At 38.1% G+C, this 26,043-nt stretch overlaps 1 protein-coding gene across 1 annotated transcript in view; it reads left to right on the forward strand.

Annotated features, from left to right (window-relative positions):
* Positions 1-26,043, forward strand: part of LOC138696784 (G1/S-specific cyclin-D2-like) — a 127,952-nt gene that overhangs the window by 63,892 nt on the left and 38,017 nt on the right. The window lies entirely within an intron of this gene.

A 26,043-nucleotide genomic window follows, 5' to 3' on the forward strand; every position in this document is an offset into this window, starting at 1 on the left:
GTCGTTGAGCCGGAGCCAAGATACAGATTCGAAAATGGTGAAATATGATCGTATCGTCGGACATTGCACGCATATTATGAACACGTAATTTGTTCGTAGAGTTCGGTGCTTAAGTCAGTGAACAATACGTCATAATAGTTAAACTCCGGGACCTGGAAGATCTGTAAGGAGTTGGGTAAAGGTCATACGTAACAGACGCAGATGTCTAATACTGAAATACAAATAATTGTACGTGTAATTTGAACTATTACATTGACGTTCAGAACCACTGATGAGAAGGGTACAATTTCCTTGGCCTTGGAAAGTGGACATTTAAACACCTCTGTAATTGATTTTAAAAAATTCCGAGTACGAAGAACTCGTTTTAAATCTCCCATTGGCAAGCACTTTGATCTTGAAGGTGCAGCAGGATCTCTCGCAGAATGAGCAGGTGCTGGGAAGCACACAAATAAAACAAGACGAGATGAGTGCAGCCAGCCAGCAGCGTCTTGGTTGCCCCGCGCATCCACGTGCTGCCTCCGAGCACGTGATGCCGGCAGCCCGCCCGGCGCTTTAAAAAGTGACCGACCGACCAGAATGAGAAACACGCTTATCGCACCTCATTACGTAATTTATTGATCTCCAGAGTTGAGATTGTATATTTCCAGATAACGACGTGCCTCCTGGGTCATTTCATGCAAAAAAGTATGTTTTTGAACCATGATGTCTCAAAAGCTAAAAATATTGCAGTAGGTTATTTTGCATTTTCTAAATATGAATTTCAATCAATACTATATTTGTATCTTTCATAGTTTGGCAGCAACCAGAATTTAAAATATTGGTTTAACAAAGAACACGGTTTCATTCATTGAAGTTTTCTCACTATGTAAAGGAAGATGGAAAAATGATTTCAATGCAATTCGAAAAAGGACAGCCTTGTTTATAAATGCCCTTAAAATGAAAAAAGTATATATATATATATATATATATATATGTATGTATATATATATATATATATATATATATATATATATAAATATATATATATAAATATATATATATATATATAAATATATATATATATATATATTTAAATAGTTACCCACCGTAAAATAAATACAGAACACAAAATACAATTCATTTTTACAGACGAAAAAACATGTGTTTAATTCTTTAGGGCAGCGTTTCTCAAACTATGGTCCGCGGACCACCTGTGATCCTCGAGGTCTGCCCTTGTGGTCCTTCAAAAAAGACAGAAGAAAAAATAAAATTCAAACGAATTGCATATCACACTATAGCTTAAAATCTCAGTTTGGAAATGACACATGGCAATCGAATTTCACTTTTTCTCCCAGTACTGACATTTTATGAAATTTATTACCCTACCCGTCTATCGACTTCCCACTCTACTCTCAGCAACAGAAGAGGGATTTAAAGCACTACACACGTGGTGTTTCTTGACATCTTTTCCCTGCACATCTGGCGCCGTGCCTGTAACCCATCCAGGGACCACCCGAATTCATAACAGAGGACCAAGTACCGAGCCTTAATTCAATTTTAAAATATAAGTATACTGGTATTAAAATATGCTACGAAAATGATAAATTTGCTTTCGAATGGAAAAGAGTAAGGTGGTCCGCGGAACTGTTCTGACTTTGAAAAGTGGTCCCTACTTCAAAAAAGTTTGAGAAACGCTGCTTTAGGGTATATTGATTCCACTATGAAAATTTCAGAATGCTGACTTAAATATCATGTTAGTTTCTTATAAAAATAACTCACCGGAACAAAGGAGCTCAGCAGGTAGGCTCTCCCGTCGTACATAATGTTGCGCGATCAAGGTCAGGGAGACTGACGTTTGAGATTACTCATCGCCACACATAGCAAGCGATTTTCAACCGTCGGAACAAAAATTAATAATTTTATTAATTTAATTATTCACAAGCTTTTTGAGATAAAGTCATAAAACTTGGGAGATGGATTAGGAATAAGATTTTCTTTAATACGAATGAAATTCGCATGAATTTAGAGGTGTTTTTATGAGCATATCTTAATATTATTCGAATTAAGCTTTAAGGTATTAAAATGTGGTTATTCAGGTTTAAAATGGCGTCTCTGTAGTTTCGATGACACTACATATAGGGTGTCTAGAATATTTTAAATGATGGATAACATGCAACTGCCACCCATTTTTCAGTCATCCGTATGCCTAAAATATTAATGATAGGCTATGGCGGTCATAGTTGGCAGTTTAATTTATTTTCATAACAACATTATTGTATTAAAAGTCCAAAAAAAATCATGATATCGCTGGCATATTCTTAAAATTTTGTATGGAATGACTCTCCTCTCTTTTGTAATTGAAACTCTGTAGAAACGCCAGGAGTTGAAAATTGATGGTAGATTTCGCGACATGTCATTCATTTTCTAGATCTTCGTGAGATTTGTGTTTTTTTGGGAGTAAACTCAAATTTTGAAACATCTCACGTATTTCATTAATAAAATATCACACCGCTATTAATCGGTTATTTAACAAGCTGCATCCACTACGGTTCTTACTTAGCGTCGATGAGATTGGTGATAGCGAGATGGTATTTTAAGAGGTAAGGTGGAGGATTCGCCAATTAATTACCTGATAATCGCTTTACGGTTGGGGAAAATTTCACAAAAAACCTAACCAGGTTATCGTCCTAAGCGGGAATCGAACCTACACCCAAACTCAGCTCCAGATCGGCAGGCACACGCGCCTACCGTCTGAGCTACGCCGATGGTTAAATTAATGTTAATGACTGTTGTATTTTTGAAACACACAGTATCAGTGTTGCTTATCCATACGCTTCTTCACCAGATAACAACCGAATTCTTGTGGCTTACAATCTCTCTCAGCCTGTAACCGTACACCTATGTCTCAAAACTGTGTGACAGTGTCTAACTTTAATCCCTACGCGGGTTTTCGGCTTCGTTTCTGCGGTTGATTCTTAGTAAAATCATGAATTTCATTGCAGATAGAATCGTTTTCCAATCTAATACGTGCTATAGAGGGAGTACATTGCTAGAACGAGTGGTCTTCCGAGCCCAATCCATCACCCAAGAAAAAAAAAACTTTGTATTTGAAAGAAAAGTCGTGGAGCACAGTTTGAATCGCTGCATCGTTGACTTGCCACACCTGACATGTGACGTCTGTCGCTGCATTGTTAAGTTACATGCAAGATACATCGTCGGACTGTCGTAATTATCTCGGCAAAAATCGCTACATTTTTATTATATATTGCAGGACAAGACAGCGCAGTGTTTGTGCCGTCTGACGAGGACATACATATCTCTCTCTCTCTCTCTCTCTCTATCATATACGTGATGAGTTTTTTTGTAACAATATACTTTACATTTATTGATGTTGCATGTTACAGAAGAACGTGCATTTTATATTGCATGTAGATCTATGTCTTCCATGATAAAGAAATCGAACATTGTACTGTAGAAATATTTACATACAGTATTTATGAGTTAGCTGCGGTTCAGTAAAATATATAAGATAACTTGTAGAAAAATCCATAGTTTGAACAACTAGATTGTGTAGGACTTACCGTAGTAGTTTCACTGCTTTTGATGGGAAACGTACGTTCGAGGTACAATAGGGAAAAATCGTTACGTTTTCACATGAAAGATTTACTCTGACGTCACTCGTGGTACCATGGAAACAGAAGTGTAAGATAAATATCGTTCCTCGTGGTTTTCTATGCTGTTCGCCTCGCTTCATTTTCTACTTAATGCGAGTCAAGATTTCCACGCAGTAATCATGGAAATATTGACAATAGCTATGTCTACCGGTAACGAAAATACCGTAAAGTTACTAATTTAAGCAATTCCCAACGAAAGTAACGAAATGTAACAAATTTTATAACTTGGATAAGCAAGAGTATAACGAAAATTAAATGCTGAATTGAAAGAGCTGCCATGAAAATCCTACTAAGAGATGAAAACACTCAGGAGTTTCAGTGAATTGATTTTAAAACCAATGAACTTCAGGAATGAGTTCGATAGTGAAATGTAAGGCATTTTGTTGCGTTTGTTTCTTTTAGAGAGTATTATTATGGTACTTATTAAATTATTCTTACAGTGGGTGAAGTGTATATTTGTTTGAAAGAGAAGATAAGTTTTTATGGTAACTAACGACAAACTTTTTGAAGGCGATACCCACTTTTGGGCCAGATATTTGTTAGAGACCACCCACCCCCCACCACCGTACCGGTATTTAACCCCATTCGAAAAATACAAATAATTCCTGTAAAATCGAAAATAACGATAACTATACTCAAAACCAGTGATACTACCAAAAGAACGGCGGAAAATACAACTGTAGGCCTATGGTGCAAATTAGCCTACACGAAACATTACGAAAAAAAATAATTTCTAGTACTTCAAATTATTACTGCCGTGGTGGGGCGGTACAATAAAATACAAATAGAAAATTATGCTTGAGCTGTTTGTTACCTCAACGGATTTGTAAATAAACTTGATTTCTGGTTAACTTCAGTTGACAAAAAGAAATTCGATTTATTCCAGTGTATTAAAGAATTTATAGAACACTTGGCTACATATTACTACGACAAAAAGTGAATTTGCTTTCGCGCACACGCAATTAAGTTTGTAGAATTTTAAACAGCAGCTTTTTTAATATTTCCGGAAGAAACTCAAAACAATTACGATAGTCGCAAATGGATATTGAATCCGTTTTTAGAGAGCTGCTTTCAACTAGCTGAAATAATAAAGAATGAATATGATGAAACTCATTGAAACGCATCCTACCTACAGTACGATTATTTAGTCCTGACAGTCGCAGACAAAGAGCACCCGTGTCAGGCGAGTCCATTAAGTTACGCCAAGGGGTGTTCGGGTTAGTCATTTGCTTGCATTCAGAGCGATCGGATGTCACGCGTTCGGTAGAGCTGTGTGTTTCCGATACAGTTAAGTTGTACTGCATTTCTTTACTGACCGCTCGCTCTTATCTCTATTCCGGAGCTCTCCTCACTGCTCCTATTACTTCCCCTCTTTCGCGTCGCCGAGCTGTCAGGAGTAAATAATCGATCTGTACTGATGGAATGTTGAAACTAGACTTTTTTCGTACAGCTTAGATCAGATTTCGATCAAAAAATTTGAGAAGACGTTGATCTTTCAGGAGGAGCTCGTAAATGTTTGATAGTTGTAACTTTGTATTCATACAAAGTAAATTTCTCTTCTTCGATAGTCATCTAAGGAAAAACGAGAAATCTTCTTCAACTTGGAATATCATTAGGTCTATGTATCAAATACACCGTCCAGATTTCAGAAGCTACTGTCTAAAATACAGACACGTTTATTGCACTTTAAATTGTTTTTACTTTCTAAAATAATACTGAAACATTTTCTGATATTTATGTGCAATGTCGTTCGTGTTTATTTTTCTAAATTAAAAGAAAATGTATGGTAATAAGGCGTTTTTGTTTTTTTTTTTTTTTCTGTAAGTCATTTCGCGACCCTCCCCTCAGATCTCTAAGATCCCTTAGGGGGTCCCTACTTTGGGAACCACTGGGCTGGAGAATAGTCACAAAAATATTCAAATGTTGTAATAATTCTGTGAAATTTTTGGTGGACAGAGCGACAGTGCAGACTTTTTCTGACTGAATAAGGAAGGGCTTGGGCGTAAAATATGGTAAACTTAACTGACATTTTGGTCAAAAAATGAGATATGTAGCGTATAATATGGTATCTTACTTTCTGCGTCTAATGCAGTAGTTAGTTTTCCAGCCTCTCAACAGATGGTAGAAGTATACAGAGTTTACTTTCCTGGTAGCTATAAAAATATTTACCTACATAATAACTTCAAAACACTAAAACGTCGCTTACCATGTTTTACTCCCGAACCCCTCATTCAGAGAGACATTCACGGTGTTTAGTTTAATTCGATTTTTGTGATTCTGCACCGTGTCATGTCTGCAGAAACGTGAATTAATCCAGAGCTACATGTCGGCTCGATCATCAGGAAAGACGGGTAAAGGGGAACCTATCTGTTGCATCCGTTACAAAGTGCTATTCTCCAGAACTGGACGTCAGATGCATTATGTAGTGTGTGCTGAAAAGGGGCGGGGTTGTCTGTAGATAAGTTTAATACCTGGTAGTCCTCATTCTTCCACAATCTCACATTATAATTTCTTAGCCCTCGAGAAGACAGATACTCATAATCACTTTGGTTTCCTGTTAAGGAACAATGATAACGCTTCTCTTTCTATAGTTCCCCGTATTATTCTGGCCTCTAAAAGGGTCGATATACATATATGTTGGCAGATGTTAACCAATAGTGCTCCTTATTATCCTTAGGTCTACATACATTTTCTTGATCCTCAAGAGGGCCAACGATAGGTTCCGTTACGATTTCTGACATACTCAATACACATCATTTTATTTTATTTTTTTTTTTGTACTAGAAATTTTGAAAGGAGATAATGTTGTAAAGCAGTTGTGATAGATGCAGTTTACAAATTATACTGTAGAAATTACATTTCGGTTCGTGTAGGAAAGAATCAACCAGAATGAAAGTCAATAAATTATGGTGTTCGCCAAGATTTAGGCTGTTTCCATTGTTCTTTTATATAATGATTAAAAAAATGAAAATCTAAAGTAGAGTCCACATGGAAATTATGAGTGCCAACAGAAATTTTAAGATATGTACTTAAGTTTTCAGATGATGTGGTATTTAGACCTTATTGGAACTTGTTTTCGAGGAGTATGGAATGGAAATTTCAGTCATACGACTAAAATAATGGATAGCATAAAAAGTAAATAAAATTTCTTAATAAAATCTGCATTTGCAATAAACCTCTAGTGTAGAACAAGTTTCATGTGTAAATATCTAAGCTGTCACCTGAGCTATGAATTGAATAGTTTGAATTATTCAATGAATTCTGTTAACATTTTGAAACAGTCTCTTGTTCAAGAAAATAATAGAATAAGTTTACAAAACGGTGGCGAAGGCAATTCTCGTGCTTGGTAATGCAAAAGTAAAGATAACTCTATTACAGGCCAAATCGGCCTAGAGGGTGACGGGAGGGAGGTTAAGGTTCCCGCCTTTACAGGCAGTAGACATTAATGATAGTAGGAATATCAATCCTACGTGCTCGTCGCCTTTACCCTCAAAAGGAAATACACTTGATACTTATTTCTTTTAAATGCTGAGTAAACCCAAGTGCCATAATGTGGCCGAAAGAATTAGATCGATGGAGAAAATCCATGACCCCCATCCGAAATCTAACCTGCGACCTTCTTGTTTTGCATTGGTACTTCTTAACCGCACGCCCCCTGTGAAGGTTAGACCATACTTAAATGTGATGAACAACTATGAAGTTTTTAAGAAATAGACCTACAGGCTACACTAAATTAAAAAGGAGGGAAATGTTGGCATTTTAGAAGAATAAAAACTTAATCCAATTTTAGAAAATATTCAAATGGAGATCTCATGTCCGTATAATGACTTCCGAAAGAATGCGTTGCCAAATGTTGAGTTCTCATCCACGATGGAAAATGTTTTTGTGCCGTCCGCTAAAACGGTGGCATGAGATCATAACGGATCATTGGGCCTATACCCTCCTGGGTCCTGAAGTATAGTATAGCATGCTATACTTCAAATTTGCCACTAGGTGGAATCGTTATCGATCACTGTTTTTCTTTGCTTGTCAAACTCCTGACATCTCTTGGGACTTACAGGAAGCACAAGAAGATCGATTCAATCATTGCAATGCGTGTTTCAACTATTTCTAAATGAAAATGGCGACCAGCAACTCAACGCCAAGGCACCGTAGGACGTGCTTTCAAAGTAAGCACGCACTAAAGTTATATTTTAAGGTTAAGAATATATATAATATGTATGTACAGAGACGCGAAGTATAGTATAATATATCTGCATTTGTGTCCTAACTGTAACCTGCAGAATTTTTTCAGCATTTTTTCTGATTTCAGTGACTTTTTTTAGTGTAGAATTATGTTGAAGTCTAAAAATAAAACAAATGTCTCAGGACTCAGGAGGATACATGAGAAGAAGATTATTTCGTGGTCCTTAAAAAGATCTCCGGCAATGATCCTGAAAGATAACCAATGACGACTCTTCTTCTCATAGCCCCACCCTTCCTGAGTATACCCACCCCACACTGCGTCCGACCTGGAGAATAGCTCCTGGTAACGGATCCAACAGATAAATTCCCCTTCCCTTGCTCTGCTTGATGAGGGAGCCGATAGGAAGCTGCCAAGCGTTAAGAAGATGTTTTTGTATGTATAACACTGCAAAAACGAGAAAGTCTCTCACCGTTTTGTCCGCATACTTCTGGTTCCCCTTACATTCTAATTCCAATATTGCTCTACCTCCGTACCTCCATATCGTTATCTGTAGTTAATAAAGGCATTCTGACAATGATGGGAAAACTTAGTGTGAACATAACATGTTTGTTATTAGACCACTTTGTATATCTAGACTTCGTTAACTGCAATTCGGTTTTTATCGAAAATGAACTGAGTTCTGTCTTCAATTATGTTGTATAACATTGATTTTACGTTATGTGAACTTGTTTTAGTGGTGATGTAAGACCACAGAAATACATATGACAACAGTGCAAAACAGGGAAAATAGTGTATATAGCGAATTAGTTTGCAATACATTTTTCGATGTTTATGCGTAACCAAAAGATGATAAAATTATGGAGGAACACAAGAAGAGAATGGGGTTTAGGAACAGACGAATGTAATTTCAGAATGGAAGAGTTATGGAAACGCATAGAAACATGAAATCTACAAACACCGTAGCCTATAATGCATTATAGGCCTACGTCTATCATTATACGTGAAATTTTTATACATAGCTACGTTTCCCTATGTATTATTAAAATAAACTTCACTCACCATTTTACTTTCAGAAACAGTATTTTACTTACTTAGGCCTACTTACTTTTAAGAAACCCGGAGGTTCATTGCCGCCCTCACATAAGCCCGCCATTGGTCCCTATCCTGAGCAAGATTAATCCATTCTCTATCATCATATCCCACCTCCCTCAAATCCATTTTAATATTATCTTCCCATCTACGTCTCGGCCTCCCTAAAGGTCTTTTTCCCTCCGGCCTCTCAAGTAACACTCTATATGCATTTCTGGATTCGCCCTTAACGTGCTACATGCCCTGCCCATCTCAAACGTCTGGATTTAATGTTCCTAATTACGTCATTTTTTTTTTTTTAAAGATTCGTAACAAGCTGTTTTTTTTTACGGTGATGGGTTGTTAGCCCTTCGCCCAACCCCCAAGCTGGAGGACCACCCCTCATCGGCTGTCCGCGATTGCTTATTCAATATATTCACAGCTACCCTCCATATCTGGAGGCCGTCTCCTCGATCCGCAACCTGAAGACGCGCCATGCCGTGGTGATAGGGACCCACAATACATGGGAAACAGTATTTTACTCTGTTATTCCGATAAGTTAATTATTTAATTCTAAATCATGTTCACCTAGCATAGCTTGAACTGACAAAAATAGCCAGTTATATCTGATCTCGGGCAAAGAAGAAACTATCTCGGATCGCAGTTTACAAACAAAGATTCGGAATTCAGCTTGACTCATTCCGAAAATAAAATATCCTTCGCAAATGGACTCCTCGATATTCCATCAGGTTGTGCGCCCATAATATCAGCTGTGGACAGTTGTGGCTGTGTACATTGTCATGGCAACGTCAGGTTCAATCAAGCCCATTTGAGGAGCTCAACAAATCCAATCTGCACTAGTCGCAAGGAGAAAATGACTTCTGACAGTTCTGTAACATCATTTGTTGAATTCCTTTTACTCACAATCAGCTTGACCCAGCCAACAGAAACTGAAGTCCTCATTTGCCTTTCTGTTGCGAATAAACACTTCGTGCTTATCAGTAATAATCTCTTCTTGCTGCTAGCTGCAATAATCTCTTGCAACGTCGCGCTTTGGTCCTGTACGTTCCACGTGTTCAACTAGATGCGTCAGAAATAGATTCTTTCATTGCGGTAAGTATAGTACTACGTGTTTCCTATTGCACTCAAGCAGTCTTCGTTATGCGCTGCGTGGAAAATGAATGATGCAAAATCACAACTGGAGTAATTAAATGAAACGTCGTACAAGTGGAAAACGAAACAAACATTTTAAATACTTTTCCTCGGGGAGGGGGAGGGGCGCCACAGAGACCCTTCAGCATTCGGCACTGGTAAAGACGTCGTAGCTCAGAACCCAGTGAAGACAACCTGTCTGAAAAAAAGACAGTCCTGTTTAGAGGCTGACAGGTCGCAACCCCACCATATAAATATATATGTACAGCCATCTTAAGGCGACTTGATGAAAATAATAGTACTGGAAAGCTGGATAATTTCCCGAGTATTTAAAACTAATTTCAAAAAGCTGCATATTTTTAGAAGTCCCGTGTTGCTCCAATTTTGATTTGAGTGTGTCACACGTGACATCGTTTCGCAGATGCTCGTGTTCTGCATAATGACATGTTGCATGTAAGATTGCCATCAATGGAGGAAGCTCTTTAATACGCCGGCCAGATCAGTGCTCCTTGGTCCTTCACCGCGTTGAACCGAGCAGGTGGCGTCTTCACCTCAAGGTTCCGACCTGCATATGAGGGTTCTTGGACTTGGCTTCTTTGTCTTTCTGCGCAGCTACTTTCCACCTACATTGTACCCGATGTGCGTAGTAATTGCTGTAATTCGGGAGGGGGTTAAGGAAATGCCAATGTCTGTTGCCTCTTTCTGCATAGCTAAAGTTGAAAATCGTGTAGGCTTATATGAGAGACAAGTCCAGGGGTCTGTTCCGTGGAAGTACGAAGTAACAATTAGTAACAGATTCAGCAGCTGGGGGATATCAATGTGCTGATCATACGTTATTTCCGTACTGGTCGGATGATCGTCCACCTCTGCCTCAGTTAAGTTGGTGTGAAGCAGTCGGCTGATAGGACGGTGTTGCCTTTGTTAGGTGTGTTGTGCTGCTACTACTACTACTGCTACTGATGTCGTATATAAAATGCATTACTTAATTATAATTTATTATAACGTCTTCAGCAATATTCCTGTCAAGGCGTTTTATGATCTATTCGAGCTGTCTAGAATCGAACATTGATCTTATCTTAGTGCCTGTTCACACGGGAATTTCTCGAAACGGGCATTTATTCGAATCGATTTCTTGCAGATAAGTGTACACACGGTTTGATTTTTTCCCGTGCATAATGAAATGTAAGTTAGCCTACATTCGGAAAGTAGTGTACACATGGGTTTTCCCGTGCACAACTTAAATTTCATTTTGCACGGGAAAAATTCGAACCGTGTGTACACTGTTGTCCGGACGAAATCGATTCAAATAATTGTCCGTTTTGAGAAATTCCCGCACCGTGTGAACGGGGCAAATGCCCGTTTCGAATCGATTTCTTGCTGATAGCAGTGTACATACCGTTCGAATTTTTCCCGTATATAACTTAAATTTCCGTTATGCACGGGGAAAAAATCGAACCATGTGTACTCTGCTGTCAGCACGAAATCGATTCGAATAAATTCCCGTACCGTGTGAACGGACTTTAACTGTTCGACATCTCGAAAGACTGTAGCGCGCTTACAGTCACTACAGGTGGTAGTAGTGGTGGTAGTTATCTGATCCTACTTCTTTGGCTGATAGGCTATTACTTACTCTTTGATTCTTGAAAGGTTACCAGCAGTCTTCATCTTGATCTTCTAAACCTGTCGATAGGTTGAATAAACTGATGGCAGACTTGGTGAAACCTGGGTACGGACTCGCATACAAATGTGTGAATAGGCGTTAATTATATGTTCACGTACAGCAGTGCTAACTTTCAAGGAGGGATCAAGTCAGACTGAAATGTCTGTTTCGAAGCGTAGTGAGATTTCTGATGATTCCTGCCATCTCGGCCAGAGTTGCAGGGGGTTCTGTGGTTATAGACCTAATGGTAGACAGAGCGACTGTGGGGCAGCAGAGTTTCTTTGTCATTTAACTTTGAATAATTTCAAGGAAAAATTGTTCCGGGGCCGGGTATTGATCCCAGGACCCCAAAATTGTGACGGTGTCGTGTATAGTTCCTGGAGTAGCTCAGTCGGGAGATTCGTGCGCTAAGCGAAGGGTCCCGGGATCGATACCCGGCCCTGGAACAATTTTTCCTTGAAATTATTCAAACCTGCTTTACAGGGAGCTGTTACCTGAAAGCAAGATTTGCGTTTAACTTTGTTTCACATTTTAATTACCTGTGCGAATTATGTAGAGGATATATGACAATGCTGAAAAAAATTAATTCCGATACCAAAAAAAAAAAGTAGTTTTTAGCATGTCGTCTCTCCGTGTATAGAAATGTTTCCTAAATTACTGAACAGATTTTATTCATATTTCATAATCTAGGTGTCATTTGCACTGAAAACTATGCATTATGATAATATGATACCTATATCACGATCACATAAAAATTAAATTATATATTTTTACGTAACTACGTCTTTGTAATAATAATAATAATAATAATAATAATAATAATAATAATAATAATAATAATAATAGTTTGTTTACTTAATCTAGAAGAACTAAGACCAGCTGGACTTCACTTTTGCCCCGCCAGGCTAATAAAATTGAATACAATAGTCTTATCTACTGTATTAATTACAGTAATAATTATAACAATATCTAGACCGTACAACTATGATAGTAAGTAGGCTAGTAATAGTTAGAGTAAAGTAGATAATAAAAGTTAGGTAGTAGTTAGTGAAACAATAATAAACATTGATACTACTGCTACTACTGCTGCTGATGCTGCTGCTGCTGCAGAAGCTTCCTTTGCCATTGCTATCCGCCTTTTGACTTCCTGGCTGCAGCTCATGTTACTGCTTACAGTACATCCCAAGTATTTGAAGTTGTTCACTTGCTCTACTCTCTCATTTAGAATTCTCAAGTTTACCTTCTTTATTTTTCTTGCGACAATCATGGTCTTCGTCTTGTTTGCATTTATCTTCATCCCATACTGCTCACAGCTGTCATTTAGCTCCAGTAGCATATCCCTTGGTATCGTCTCCTCTTCTGCTAACAACGCCGTATCATCAGCAAATCTTATGCACTTTATTCTTCTTCCTCCTACTTTTACCCCTCCCATGTTTTGAAAACAGTTCTTCACCAAATCCTCCAAGTAGGTGTTGAACAGGGTAGATGATAAAGGGCATCCTTGTTGTACTCCTCTCCCTATTTCACTTCCTTCAGACATATCTTCTTCTATCTTGACTTCGACTCGTTGTTTCATATATAGATTGCTGAACAGCCTCCTGTCTTTCCAATCCACACTTATTTTCTTCAGAATGTCCCTCGGTTTATTCCAATCCGCTCTGTCAAAAGCCTTTTCTAAGTCCACAAATATTACATACACTTCTTTATTCTTCTCTAGGCATCTTTCGCCGATTGTTCGTAGTAGTCCATTTGCATCCCTTTTTCGAGATATTCACCATTGAAGTAAATTTGATTATTTCGGCCTATTAAATATTTTATGCAAGAAGTATTGCAACATTCATACTGTTACAAAAAATGGCACAAATAATAATAAAAGAAAACTAACCGATTTTTAATAACAGACCAGCAGTTGAGTTAATATTGCAAAGCAAAATAAATTAATTTTATTCAATAAACGAATTTTCTTATAAATGGCAGCAGGGTGCAGATATCGCTTTCTTGATTTTTTCTGAGTTAAATAGTACAGCCAACAACAGATTTGTACAAATATCTCAATTTTTTCAAAATGTCGGTTGATCAATCTCGGGCTGGTCGTTCAGAGTTGGCTTATCGGAACCATCAGGCCTGAAAAGTTTTGAATATGTCAAGATGATTACCAGTAGGTAATCTCATAATTCATAGCGCGTCACCAATGAATTTCGTTATAGGTCTACGGTACATTTGTTATTGAATCGTAACTAAAATTCATGTAAGTTAAATATTTGTTTTAAAATTAGAATCTGCATGATGTGACAGTTTTGCGTAAGGGGAGGGTGTACGGTAGTTTGTTGACCCTAAGCTTGCGGCAAAATGATTCCTGTATCTCTGGTTGCCTGCTACTTTTTCAGCGTCTTTCCAAGTCTTCCCCTCCAGAACTTTTTTTTCCTCCCTTCTTGAAGCAAAAACTGTGCTGCCCCTCTAGTTCCCACCTTCCCATTTATTGTTCCGCACATCTATCCCCTTCCTGTGCTCTCCGTCTTATTTCTGCTTGCTTCAAGATCTCGCATCCCCTGCACACTATTCAGCTCGCAGCCTCCCTCTTGGACGCAGGAAAATTTCTTTCATAATACGTCTCACCCTCATGGAATCCACTCACCCTCTCCCCCAATACACCGTTCACAATGAAAGCATCTTGATACCAGTTTTGGTGTTTTTTTTATGATTTAAGAGGGGAGGGGGAATGTTCGGGTTTGCTATTGCTGCGTGAACTCCCTCCCTCGCCCGGCTCTACAAGGTCTTTTTTGAATGCACACCTGGCTTATTTTTATAATATATAGCGCACCTACCTCCGTGCGGGGAACAGTGTGCTATGTGGTCTTCGCTTCGTAGCCAAGACGTGGTCGAATAGATCTGTTATTGTTGGCCGATATTCGGCAGCTGCATTCCAGGATGAGAGAGCACAAATACAGCTGTGGTCTGTTTTTATGGTTTTAAGATAGCCTATAAGTCTCTAGTCTCCTCTACAGTTGAAATTGGTAGCGTATTCGGCTACAAATCAAGCGGCCTCGATTCGATTCCCGGTAGGAAGTAGGCCTAAACTTTTATATTCCTCAGGAACGGCTTGTACGTTTCGTGTCTTGTGATTTTCTGTATTCGTACTGTTCATGTAGGACCCCTGATCACATAACAGATTGATCAACCTAATGAACTTTCAAGGCAATGACTTTTATCAGTTTCACTATGCTGCCATCTAGCGACTGGAAATGAAGTAACATATCATTAGGAATTGTGTGGAGTAATAGCTTGCAACTGTAGGCTGCTTCCATCTAGCGGTCGTTACCAAAAAATGTATTTTCTACAGTGGTGGCTCTGGAGGTTTTCTTTTTATATCGTCATTTCATAACATGGAAATGGCCAATCTGAGACACAGATTGAACCGTAAGTAATGTCAATTTAGGAGGTTATTCTTTGAGATATTTCAAACAAAAAGTTTGTTCTTTTTTTGTTTCCTTTCCGAGATAAAAAATTGTTGTATATGAAACCACTGGTTGAGAAGAAACTACCTAGGCCTAATGAAGGATGCACTAGAAGGAATAGTGAATGGGAGAAGAGTTCAGGCCAGAAGAAGATATCAGATGATAGACGATATTAAGATTTGTGGGTCATATGCGGAGACTAAGTGGAAGGCAGAAAATAGTAAAGATTGGAGAATGCTGGGTTTCCAGTGAAAGACCTACCTGTGGGCGGAACATTTATGTATGTATATGAAACATTTCTTGGCGTGCTTTGGGAAAGCCATTGATTTAATTCCCAATATACTCAGTCAATTTAAGAGAGCAGTGTATTATGATAATATATTATTTAAAGACATTTAGTTTTGTTCCTTAAATGTGCAGAAATTTGATCCGAACAAACGTAACTTTTCGTTCTAAAAAGAAATTTTTAAATGTTATTTTGCCTATACCAAAATACAATAAAAATGGAGTAAAAATTATTTTACCGTGGACCAAATTTGTATTAAAACGGCTTATGTATACATTACTTTGAATCACTAGGATAGTTTTTTTCAAAATATCATGTTTGATAACTGTAGGCCTACTCTGCAAAATTTGATACGTTTTTAAATCTCCCTCAGGTCGCAAACAACATTATCACTTTCCAACCGCTTTGTTCTCCAATTGTATGTTATAAACGCTTGGAGGGAGTAGTCGTAACGGATTCGAATTTATTCATTTAAATATAAACAAATGATGGGACATCTTGGAAATAACCACTGAAAGTGGTTCAGAGCATGTATACTAAAACAAAATTCTTAACTAAATAAGATCAGGTAAATATAGTAATGAAATAGAAACAAATGGAGGTCTCGGAGGAAGACATAAAAAAGACTGTAAGTGCCAAAGAGACAAACCGCAGGAAAGAGAGTTTTTTTGTGTGACCAGTAATGTAATAGGCCTATAATACATTTTGCACATCTATGAGAGACGTTCGGCTCTAAATAAAATTACAATGAGACTCGTCACTTTTCTCAGTGGATTGAGCCAGGATATAGACTCTAATTTTCAAAGATATTGACACTTGCAGCCTTTTTATGTCCAGTCTTCAACTTAATTCAACATAGTGGAAGATGGAATGAGAATTAACCAATAGCTTATATTAAATAGGATATTAGTCCTTGCGAGTAATGTGGTGATTTTGCAAGATAACGAGGACAAATAAAAAGAACAGTGTATTCTTTTAATGTTATTTGTAAGAATTTTAATTTAAAATTAGCGAGAAACAGAACTCTTCCCATTTTGTGGTAAGTACTCAGGTCGAAAACCATAGAAAATACGATATTAGGACAAATGTCACACTTTAATTACCTAGGTTGTGATATATCCTATCAGAAAGACGAAGATATGAGTAAGAAACTCCAAAGATGCCAATCAGTAAATGGAGTCATTAGAAGAGCATTAAAGGGGAAATGTAGACAACAAACCCTATTAACGTTTCTGTAAACTGCTCTCTGTACTGACGTTTTTATACGCCAATGAACCATGTACTGTAGAAAGAAAAGAAGAAAACAAAATACAAGCCACTGAAATTCCTTCGGAGTGTGTGTGGTTGTACCTGCAAAATTTGATAAATAAGAATATCTATATACTTTTTCAGTACGTGATAAAATAAAGGAAAATAGACTAAAATGGAAACAACAGTTGACCGAATGGAGAAAGGAAGATGCCTGAAGATATGCATTCACATAAACCAAAAGGAAGAAGGAATATCAGCAAACCTGTTAACTGATGCCGAAACAGGCTGATAAGCTTATTCTTGAAATGATGATGATTTATTTATTTTTGCATTAGGACAGCTAGTAAATAAAATTATATAAAATACGGTACAATGAATTTAAAACGAGGTTTTACTTTGTGATGGGAGGGAAGGCTCTGTGGATGTGCAGTATCTTGGATAGGCCTAAACCACCTCTCCCTAGGCTTTCCTTGAGATCGTGCGACTTGGAGCGTTGTTCCACGGAGAGCTGCGTACGAAGTAGGACGATGGCTCGTGGCCATTGCGCTATGCGGTTCATACCTATAGGCGCGGGGGTGATGGTCGAGAAGGGAGGAGGGGGAGCTAGGAAGGGTAGAAAGGGAGTCGGGGTGTCATACAATAGCTTTACTAGTTAGCTCTGTCAACTTTTATGCCCTCCCCCCGCCGCCGAAGGGTCCTGTTCCTTTTATTCAGAAGACCTTTATTCTTAAGACTGATTCGAAATCTTATAAAGGTCTCTTTCTTATCTTTTTGTTCTTGTCCTCCTCGAGTCCGTCTTGAGACGGGCGATGCTACGCGTGTGCCAGTCGCGTGGCAGCTCGCCTCCACCCACAGCAGCTTGTCTGTCTGTCTGACTGCACTTGCGCCCGCCCGCCCGCCCGAGCTTTACGCATGTAGAAGAAAAATTACACCTTAATCAGAAAATAGGAAATATTGCAGAAAGCTGGGCTTGCTGCAGTTGGGCAGAACACTGAATGAATGGACCTGATGACCACGTTTATCAACATCGGTTAGTGTAACTATCGATTAAAATTGCCGCCTAACCCCTAGTTAAGTATTTTTACGGTGCGTCGATTTCTATTAGGACTTAAACAGGAGGTTAACCACGGTAATCTCTAAGGCTGCTATGCATAGACATTTCGCTAGCCCGCTCTACGAGCGTGCTAAACTAGCCCCGGCTATCGACTGATTACTTGTACAGGATCCCTATCATATAATATCGCTAACACTGGTTTATGAATACGAAAAACGTTAGTACGCTGATCATCCACCGGAAGCCCGCGCTAAGAATGTCTATGAATATGGCCCTAACCGACCATATTCGAACGGTTAAGATGAGATCAGAGGTCCTATATTTACTTACTTGCTGGCTTTTAAGGAACCCGAAGGTTCATTGCCGCCCTCACATAACCCCGCCATAGGTCCCTATCCTGAGTAAGATCAATCCAGTATCATCTTATCCCATCTCCCTCAAATGCATTTTAATATTATCTTCCCATCTACGTCTCGGCCTCCCCAAAGGTCTTTTTCCCTCCGGCCTCCCAACTAACACTCTATATGCTTTTCTGGATTTAGCCCATACGTGCTACATGTCCTGCTCATCTCAAACGTCTGCATTTAATGTTCCTAATTATGTCAGCTGAAGAATACAATGCGTGCAGTTCTGTGTTGTGTAACCTTCTCCATTCTCCTGTAAGTTCATCCCTTTTAGCCCCAAATATTTTCCTAAGTACCTTATTCTCAAACACTCTTAACCTATGTTCATCTCTCAAAGTGAGAGTCCAAGTTTCACAACCATAAAGAACAACCTGTAATATAACTGTGAGGTCCTGTATTAATAATTTTAAATTAACAAGATACCTGTTGGTAACGAAAGTAATCAAAAAGTAACTAATTTAAGTAATTAGTAATGAATGTAACGAATCTTTTTGGACTCGTGCTTTTTTTTTTCCCTGCTTACCATTGTTGTTTACATTCTTCGTAAGCTGACAATACCTCAAGTTCTCTCGTTGCTATGCAAACAAAGAAATCGTAGTGCTGTTATAACTACTTACCGTACTAGTGTGCGGTAAGTATAGTCTACATTTGTGCGAGATCGTGCGTATTTGCTTGGTTTCCGCACAAACCCAATCCGCGTAAAGTCTAAAATTCCACATTCATTATTCCCAACATAACACACATAACAATTTCCCTCTTCTTACCGCTTAAGTGACATATTGATTTTACTGCTTTAGGCTTTTAACATATTATTTTTAGAGACGTTCAATATAGTAATAATTATAAATTGGAAACTTACCACTGCAATTTCATCTAAATTGCACCGTTAATTATTGTTTTTAAATATTTGCAAAAATTAAGTGAACTCTACAACTCCACTAAAGTTACTGCATTCGTGATGCAAGTAACATTAAGGAAGCCGTGAAAAAATCAACAAGATTCCAGATGCCGATGTTATTACTGCAGTATGGTATATAAATAATATTGTTAAAATATTAAAATGAAAAATAAATCATTACAAACCTTACCGTTTGTTTTAAGTTCGCATTTATAGACTGGGGGGGGGGGAAAGACAGACGTATATCACGGCTTACTGGAGTATAGTAAACATAGAAAACATTTTAAAGCAACAATGTTGAAGATAGATATTTTTGTTTTGCAAATTGGCCGTCATTGAACAGAAACCAAGATGGAGATTTCATTGCAACTAATTAGAAATTTCTCTTTCAGGTATGTAATAAACGATCTTCGCACAAAATAATGTACGATACACGAGCGGTATGTTTTCTTTCAATTCTCGGAAATTTAAAAAGCTCAACTACGTTTCGCTTTTTCAAACTTTTCCTCGAACATGAAAACTTCAACATACCGCTCTTGTAACGCATATTACTATCACGGTGCTTCGATTTCGATTAGGACTTATGCCCACGTGTATCAACGTCAGTTAGTGTAACCATCGGTTAAAATTGTCACCTAACCCCTGATTAAGCATTTTTACGGTGGATCAACCTCGGTTACGATTTAAATAGGAGGCTAACCACAGTTATCTCTAACCGGCCATATTCGTGCGGTTAAAGGAGATAACCAGGGATTAGTGGAGAAAGTAAAGGAAAATGGCGGCCAGAGTCGCAGGTGATTATTTCGAAGACGATTATTATTGTACAGTACTTGAATTACTTGGATAGAACGTGAGCGTGAAGATTCTTTAGTGGAAAGAGAGAATTCTTTCGAGGAATTAGGTGACAGAAAATTTCAGGAGGGATTTCGTTTATCAAAATCTACAAATGGATCAATTGAAATAACACAAGAACAGTTATACTTCTCCTATGGATCCGCTGCTTATATTACGATTCTATGTAATTGTTATTTTCTGTATTTTAAGAGGGAATACTCGAATATCTTTTTCTCTATGTCACTGGCTGAACAAGAGAGGTTATGGATGGATCTTAGGATAATGCACAATTCCCTGGTGTAAATGGGGTACAAGATCGTACACACACTCCTACTAATCTTCTGCATCCTTTTCCTTTATGGATATTCCATCTTTTTTTTATATAATATATTTAAATCTAGTAATTAAGTCTATCGATACTTCATCCTCACATTGGGATATATTCACTTTTGCATTCAATTTTCCATTTTGTACGATTTTAACCTAACAGTACTGAAAAACAAAGAAATGTAACTCGCAAATATAACAGCGCCCAAAGGCAAACAAATGCAGCGCGAAAATGTAGGACACGTTCATTTCGATGTAGAACGTAGTGAGCGCAGTCGTTTTTAGACGTTGACTATTATCTTTGCAGCGGTATGGATGCTTTGCTTTAGTCATTTTGTATGAACAATGTACCATCATAGATTTTACTCTGGTCAAATGAGGTGTCAGCTAGCCATGTTTTAGTAATCGGTGATTATGAATGGTGCACAGGAATTACATTTTAACCACGGTTACTATTTAACCGTCGTTTCGTAATCTATGATTACTGCGTTTTTAACCGATGTTTATGCACTTCGCCATTAAACAGGTTAACCACGGTAATCTCTAACCGGCCATATTCGAGCAGTTAAGATGAGATCAGAGGGCCTATAAGTTAGGCTATTACCAATTTTAAATTAACAAAATATCTGCCGGTAACGAAATTAACCAAAAAGTAACTAATTTAAGCAATTGATAACGAATGTAACGAATTTTTTTGGACTACCTGGCTTTTTTTTTTCCCTGCTTACCATTGTTGTTTACATCTTTCGTAAGCTGACAATACCTCACGTTCCTTGCTAGCAAACAAAAGAAATCACAGTGCTGTTATAACTAGGTACTTACCGTACTATTATAGCACAGTCTAGTATATACAGTCACGAATACGTATTAAATATGCATCCATAGATAGTTGCTAACCACTAGGATCGCTAATATCGCTTCATTACAGACAATGCGAAATAGGACCTGCACAGTCTATTGTTCCTAGCGCCCTCACAACTCAAGCTTCGTGACTGTATATACTAGACCAGCGTTTCTCAAACTATGGTCCGTGGACCACCCTCAGAAACAAAAGAGGGATTTAAAGCACTATGAACGTGGTGTTTCTCGCCATCTTTACGGTGCAAATCTGGCGCTGTGCCTGTTACCCAGCTAGGGACCACCCGAATTCATAACAGGACCAAAGTACCGAACCTTTTCATGTATTTATGATATTCTTAATAGTTTTGCTGACACCCAGACTTTACATTCAAATGGTCACGTACTGTACGTCGTACACCAATAATAGAACATGCAAAATTGCACCTTTACTTGTTGAAAATCGAGCATGTTTCTGCATTAATTTTATTTCTGTTTTTGCAAATTACTATATAAAATTTTTTCTTCTATTAACATTAACTTAATTAGTTAATACTAATATACTCGAATTCAATTAATTTTAAGTAATTATTGCTACATTAAAATGTAAGTATACTGGTATTAAAATATGCTACATAAATCATAAATTTGCTTTCGAAGGGAACAAGAGTAAGGTGGTCCGCGGAACTGTTCTAACTTAAAAAAGTGGTCCCCACTTCAGAAAAGTTTGAGAAACACTGTACTAGACTGTGATTTCACCCTGTTGCCCAATAACGGAACGCGATTGTGTTAGGACAGAGGTAAGCATGCCTTGAACCTGTGGCGTTGTGTTTTGGAACGTACTGTGTAGGGAGGCCGTCAGCACATCATATGGCATACGTGAAGACCGGAATTACTTTATAATAAAGTACTAATTATACAGGCAAATCGCTCGGCAGGCGAGGAATAATTACCGTATTCGTGAGGCCGATTCTTGGAACTTTTGAAAGGTGTTTGGAGATTGCTACTGCAATTCGACTGATGGGGCAAGTGCTGCTCTGGAATAACCTGAAGGCTGCAGTGCAAGGACCTTCTGGCTGTGTTCGCCTTATGAAGAACCGCACGAATTCTTTAAAGTCCTTTACCTTCATTCAAGCTTACGACTCGGAGGGTTTCTATATTAATTATTTATCTTATTTTACAAAGTAGATAAAGAGAAAGTGTTCGCAAAAAGTTGGAATTTTGACAATTTCACTGAAATATAAAGTTTTCTGTATCCCTAAAACAAGATGCATTGGCTTTTGGCGTATCGTCTTTGTGTGAACAGCGACGATTTATTGCGAAACGTTCGACGTATTTTGTTCGTTTTCAGTAAGAAGGTGATAAAAATACGGGACACTGCGTTTAGCTTTCTTGTTTTAAATTTCATGAATGAACTGTAGGCCTAGGCCTATATAGACCTACAAAAATTATAGGTAGTAAAAAGAAATATATTTTGAACATGATTTAAAAATTGTCATCTGCGTCATCTTTGTCAGTCCGTAGAGAATAGCGCAAGTGTCTGCGATTTTCACTCTATTTTTGCCAAAACTAGGCCTGTTTATAAATAATAATTTAATTTTCACCACATAATATTTCATGCGGCTTTGAAGATCATTACTTGACGCCTATACTACGGCAGTTTTCGGTTTAAATAAATTTTATTTTCTCCATATGTACAGTTTACAGGCTGTAGGCGTAGCCTATGCAAAGAATACAGTCCTTCAAAAAAGTATGTAAAAATTATAACCTTCGTTGCCATTACATTCAACAGTATCTTTCTGTTCCTCTTTCCCTCTTACTTCGTCCTACTTCCCTCTTCCTGCTTCCCTTTTGTCATCTCTTTCTGCGTCCTTCTTACCTCTTTCTGTTTCCCTCTTCTTACGTCTTCCTGCTTCCTTTTTCTTACCTCTTCCTGCTTTCTTTTTCTTACCTCTTCCTGCTTCCTTTTTCTTACCTCTTCCTGCTACCTTATTCTTACCTCTTCCTGCTACCCTCTTCTTACCTCTTCCTGCTTTCCTCTTCCTATCTCTTTCTGCTACCCTCTTCCTGTTTCCCTTTTGTTATCTGTTCCTGCTTCCTTTTTCTTACCTCTTCCTGCTTCCTTTTTCTTACCTCTTCCTGCTTTCTTTTTCTTACCTCTTTCTGCTTCCTTTTTCGTACCTTTTCCTGCTTCCTTTTTTTTACCTCTTCCTGCTTCCTTTTCCTTACCTCTTCCTGCTTCCTTTTTCTTACCTCTTCCTGCTTCCTTTTTCTTACATCTTCCTGCTTCCTTTTTCCTATCTCTTTCTGCTTCCTTTTTCTTACCTCTTCCTGCTTCCTTTTTCTTACCTCTTCCTGCTTCCTTTTTCTTACCTCTTCCTGCTTCCCTTCTGTTACCTCTTTCTGCTTCCTTTTTCTTACCTCTTCCTGCTTTCTTTTTCTTACCCCTTCCTGCTTTCTTTTTCTTATCTCTTCCTGCTTCCTTTTTCTTACCTCTTTCTGCTTCCTTTTTCTTACCTCTTCCTGCTTTCTTTTTCTTACCTCTTCCTGCTTCCTTTTTCTTACCTCTTCCTGCTTCCTTTTTCTTACCTCTTCCTGCTTCCTTTTTCTTTCCTCTTCCTGCTTCCTTTTTCCTATCTCTTCCTGCTTCCTTTCTGTTACCTCTTTCTGCTTCCTTTTTCTTACCTCTTCCTGCTTTCTTTTTCTTACCTCTTCCTGCTTTCTTTTTCTTACCTCTTCCTGCTTCCTTTTTCTTACCTCTTCCTGCTTCCTTTTTCTTACCTCTTTCTGCTTCCTTTTTCTTAACTCTTCCTGCTTTCTTTTTCTTATCTCTTCCTGCTTCCTTTTCCTTATCTCTTCCTGCTTCCCTTCTGTTACCTCCTCCTGCTTCCTTTTTCTTACCTCTTCCTGCTTCCTTTTTCTTATCTCTTCCTGCTTTCTTTTTCTTACATCTTTCTGCTTCCCTTTTCTTACATCTTTCTGCTTCCCTTTTCTTACATCTTCCTACTTCCCTTTTCTTATCTCTTTCTGCTACTCTCTTCTTACCTCTTCCTGTTTCCCTCTTCTTACATCCTCTTGCTTCCCTCTTCTTACCCCTGCCGCTTTGTCTTTTTACTTATCTTTGTCTTTATTTCTTTTTATGTCTTCTTTTTTTACTTCCTTTTTTCTCTCTTTTTGCGACTTCATCTCTAAGTTATTTTTCTTTCTGCTACTCTCTTCTTACCTCTTCCTGTTTCCCTCTTCTTACATCCTCCTGCTTCCCTCTTCTTACCCCCGCCACTTTGTCTTTTTATATCTTCGTCTTTATCTCTTTTTATGTCTTCTTTTTTTACTTCCTTTTTTCTCTCTTTTTGAGACTTCATCTCTATTTTTCTTTCTGCTACTCTCTTCTTACCTCTTCCTGTTTCTCTCTTCTAACATCCTCTTGATTCCCTCTTCTTACCCCCGCCACTTTGTCTTTTTATATCTTCGTGTTTATCTCTTTTTATGTCTTCTTTTTTTTTACTTCCTTTTTTTCCCTCTTTTTACGACTATCCCTATTTTTTTTCCTTCCTCACGAAATTTTTCTCCCTTTGTTACCTCATTCTTAATGAGTTTTTTACTTCATTTTCCTCGTTTTTGCCCCTTTTGTCTTCTAACCTCTCGCTGTCAGTTCTCTCTCTTCCCCTTGTTTTCTTCCGCTCATTATAATGATTCTCGGTCTACACAGCTAGAAACTTTGTGGTCGTAATATCTCGGTGCTGATAGGCCTACAATATAAGATATGTGACATGCACTCATTTCCTAACAAGCGAGGTAAATATCAATCTCCCTTAAAGGATATTGAATTTGAGTTCCCTGGATTTATATGCCCACACGATGATAATCCATTCTGAGCAATTTTATTACTACTCAGTTTATAATTTATATATTGTGCGATTTGTCAGCTGCTTCTACATGTATGTCCGATTATGAAGTTTATCTTACTCTTCTTAATGTTCCTACTCTGTCTATTTTCCACCTTTTCTTCCTCCTTCTCCTTTTACTTCAAGGATTTGAAGTTCTGAATCATTCTATTATTGTCACCCCAGCCGTTCCGCACACACAAATATAACGCACTGTATTTGCTCTGTACAAGGTTGTATTAGTAGTAAAAGCTTCCCTTCCTTTGTGAAGGTGTGGCATGAGTTATTTCAGTAGGCTATACAATGACACCCAGCTTCGCTATCAATCGGTATCAATCACATCGCAGCTGCTCCGTCTCTGCTACATCCTACGCACTTAAAACATCAACTTCCGGCACGAAATTTCTTCAACTTGGGATATTTCATTAACCCCTAATTAAGGGTGGAAGTCCACTGTATCTTTGTTTTCAATTCTCATGAGGGTTTCGTGTCACCGTGTGAGGTGTTTTGGAAAGGATCGCCGGCCATATTTTTCAGTGTTAATCTGGTTTTGGAAAGGAGGCAATCTGTAGGCGTGCGTATGACATTGCGTGAGTCTTCTCGTAACACGTTCTATATTCTGAACTAATTATGATAAAGGGAAGCGTATAACTTATATCCGAAAAGATATTTCAGGAGAAGATCGAACACTGACAAACGTATGAAATCAGAAGAACAAAATAAAGGGAATAAAGAAAATAAAAAGGAACCTACCGGAATATACAATAGGCCTACAGTATTTTGTTATGATGTTCGACTGTTTTAATTGATAACATAGGCCTATATGACGTCAGTAGTTGTCTCCTCCTCAATATATTTCGTCTAATTTACGTATAGTCAGGTTGGCTGCTCTGTGATTGTTATTGTGATTTAATTGCTTGTCAATAGCTTGAAGCGCGATAGGCTAATTGTGTATATGTATATGCAGTAATAGCATTAGTAGCAGCGATAGTTGTAGCGATATAATGGAATTAACCTGTACAAACGCGTACACGATCAGTTTCATGTAATGATCATGGAGGAATTTCCTCTCTCCGTGTAATGGTGGTGGCGAT

The sequence above is a fragment of the Periplaneta americana genome, chromosome 3 (genome assembly GCF_040183065.1).
Source record: "Periplaneta americana isolate PAMFEO1 chromosome 3, P.americana_PAMFEO1_priV1, whole genome shotgun sequence".
NCBI lineage: Eukaryota > Metazoa > Arthropoda > Insecta > Blattodea > Blattidae > Periplaneta > Periplaneta americana.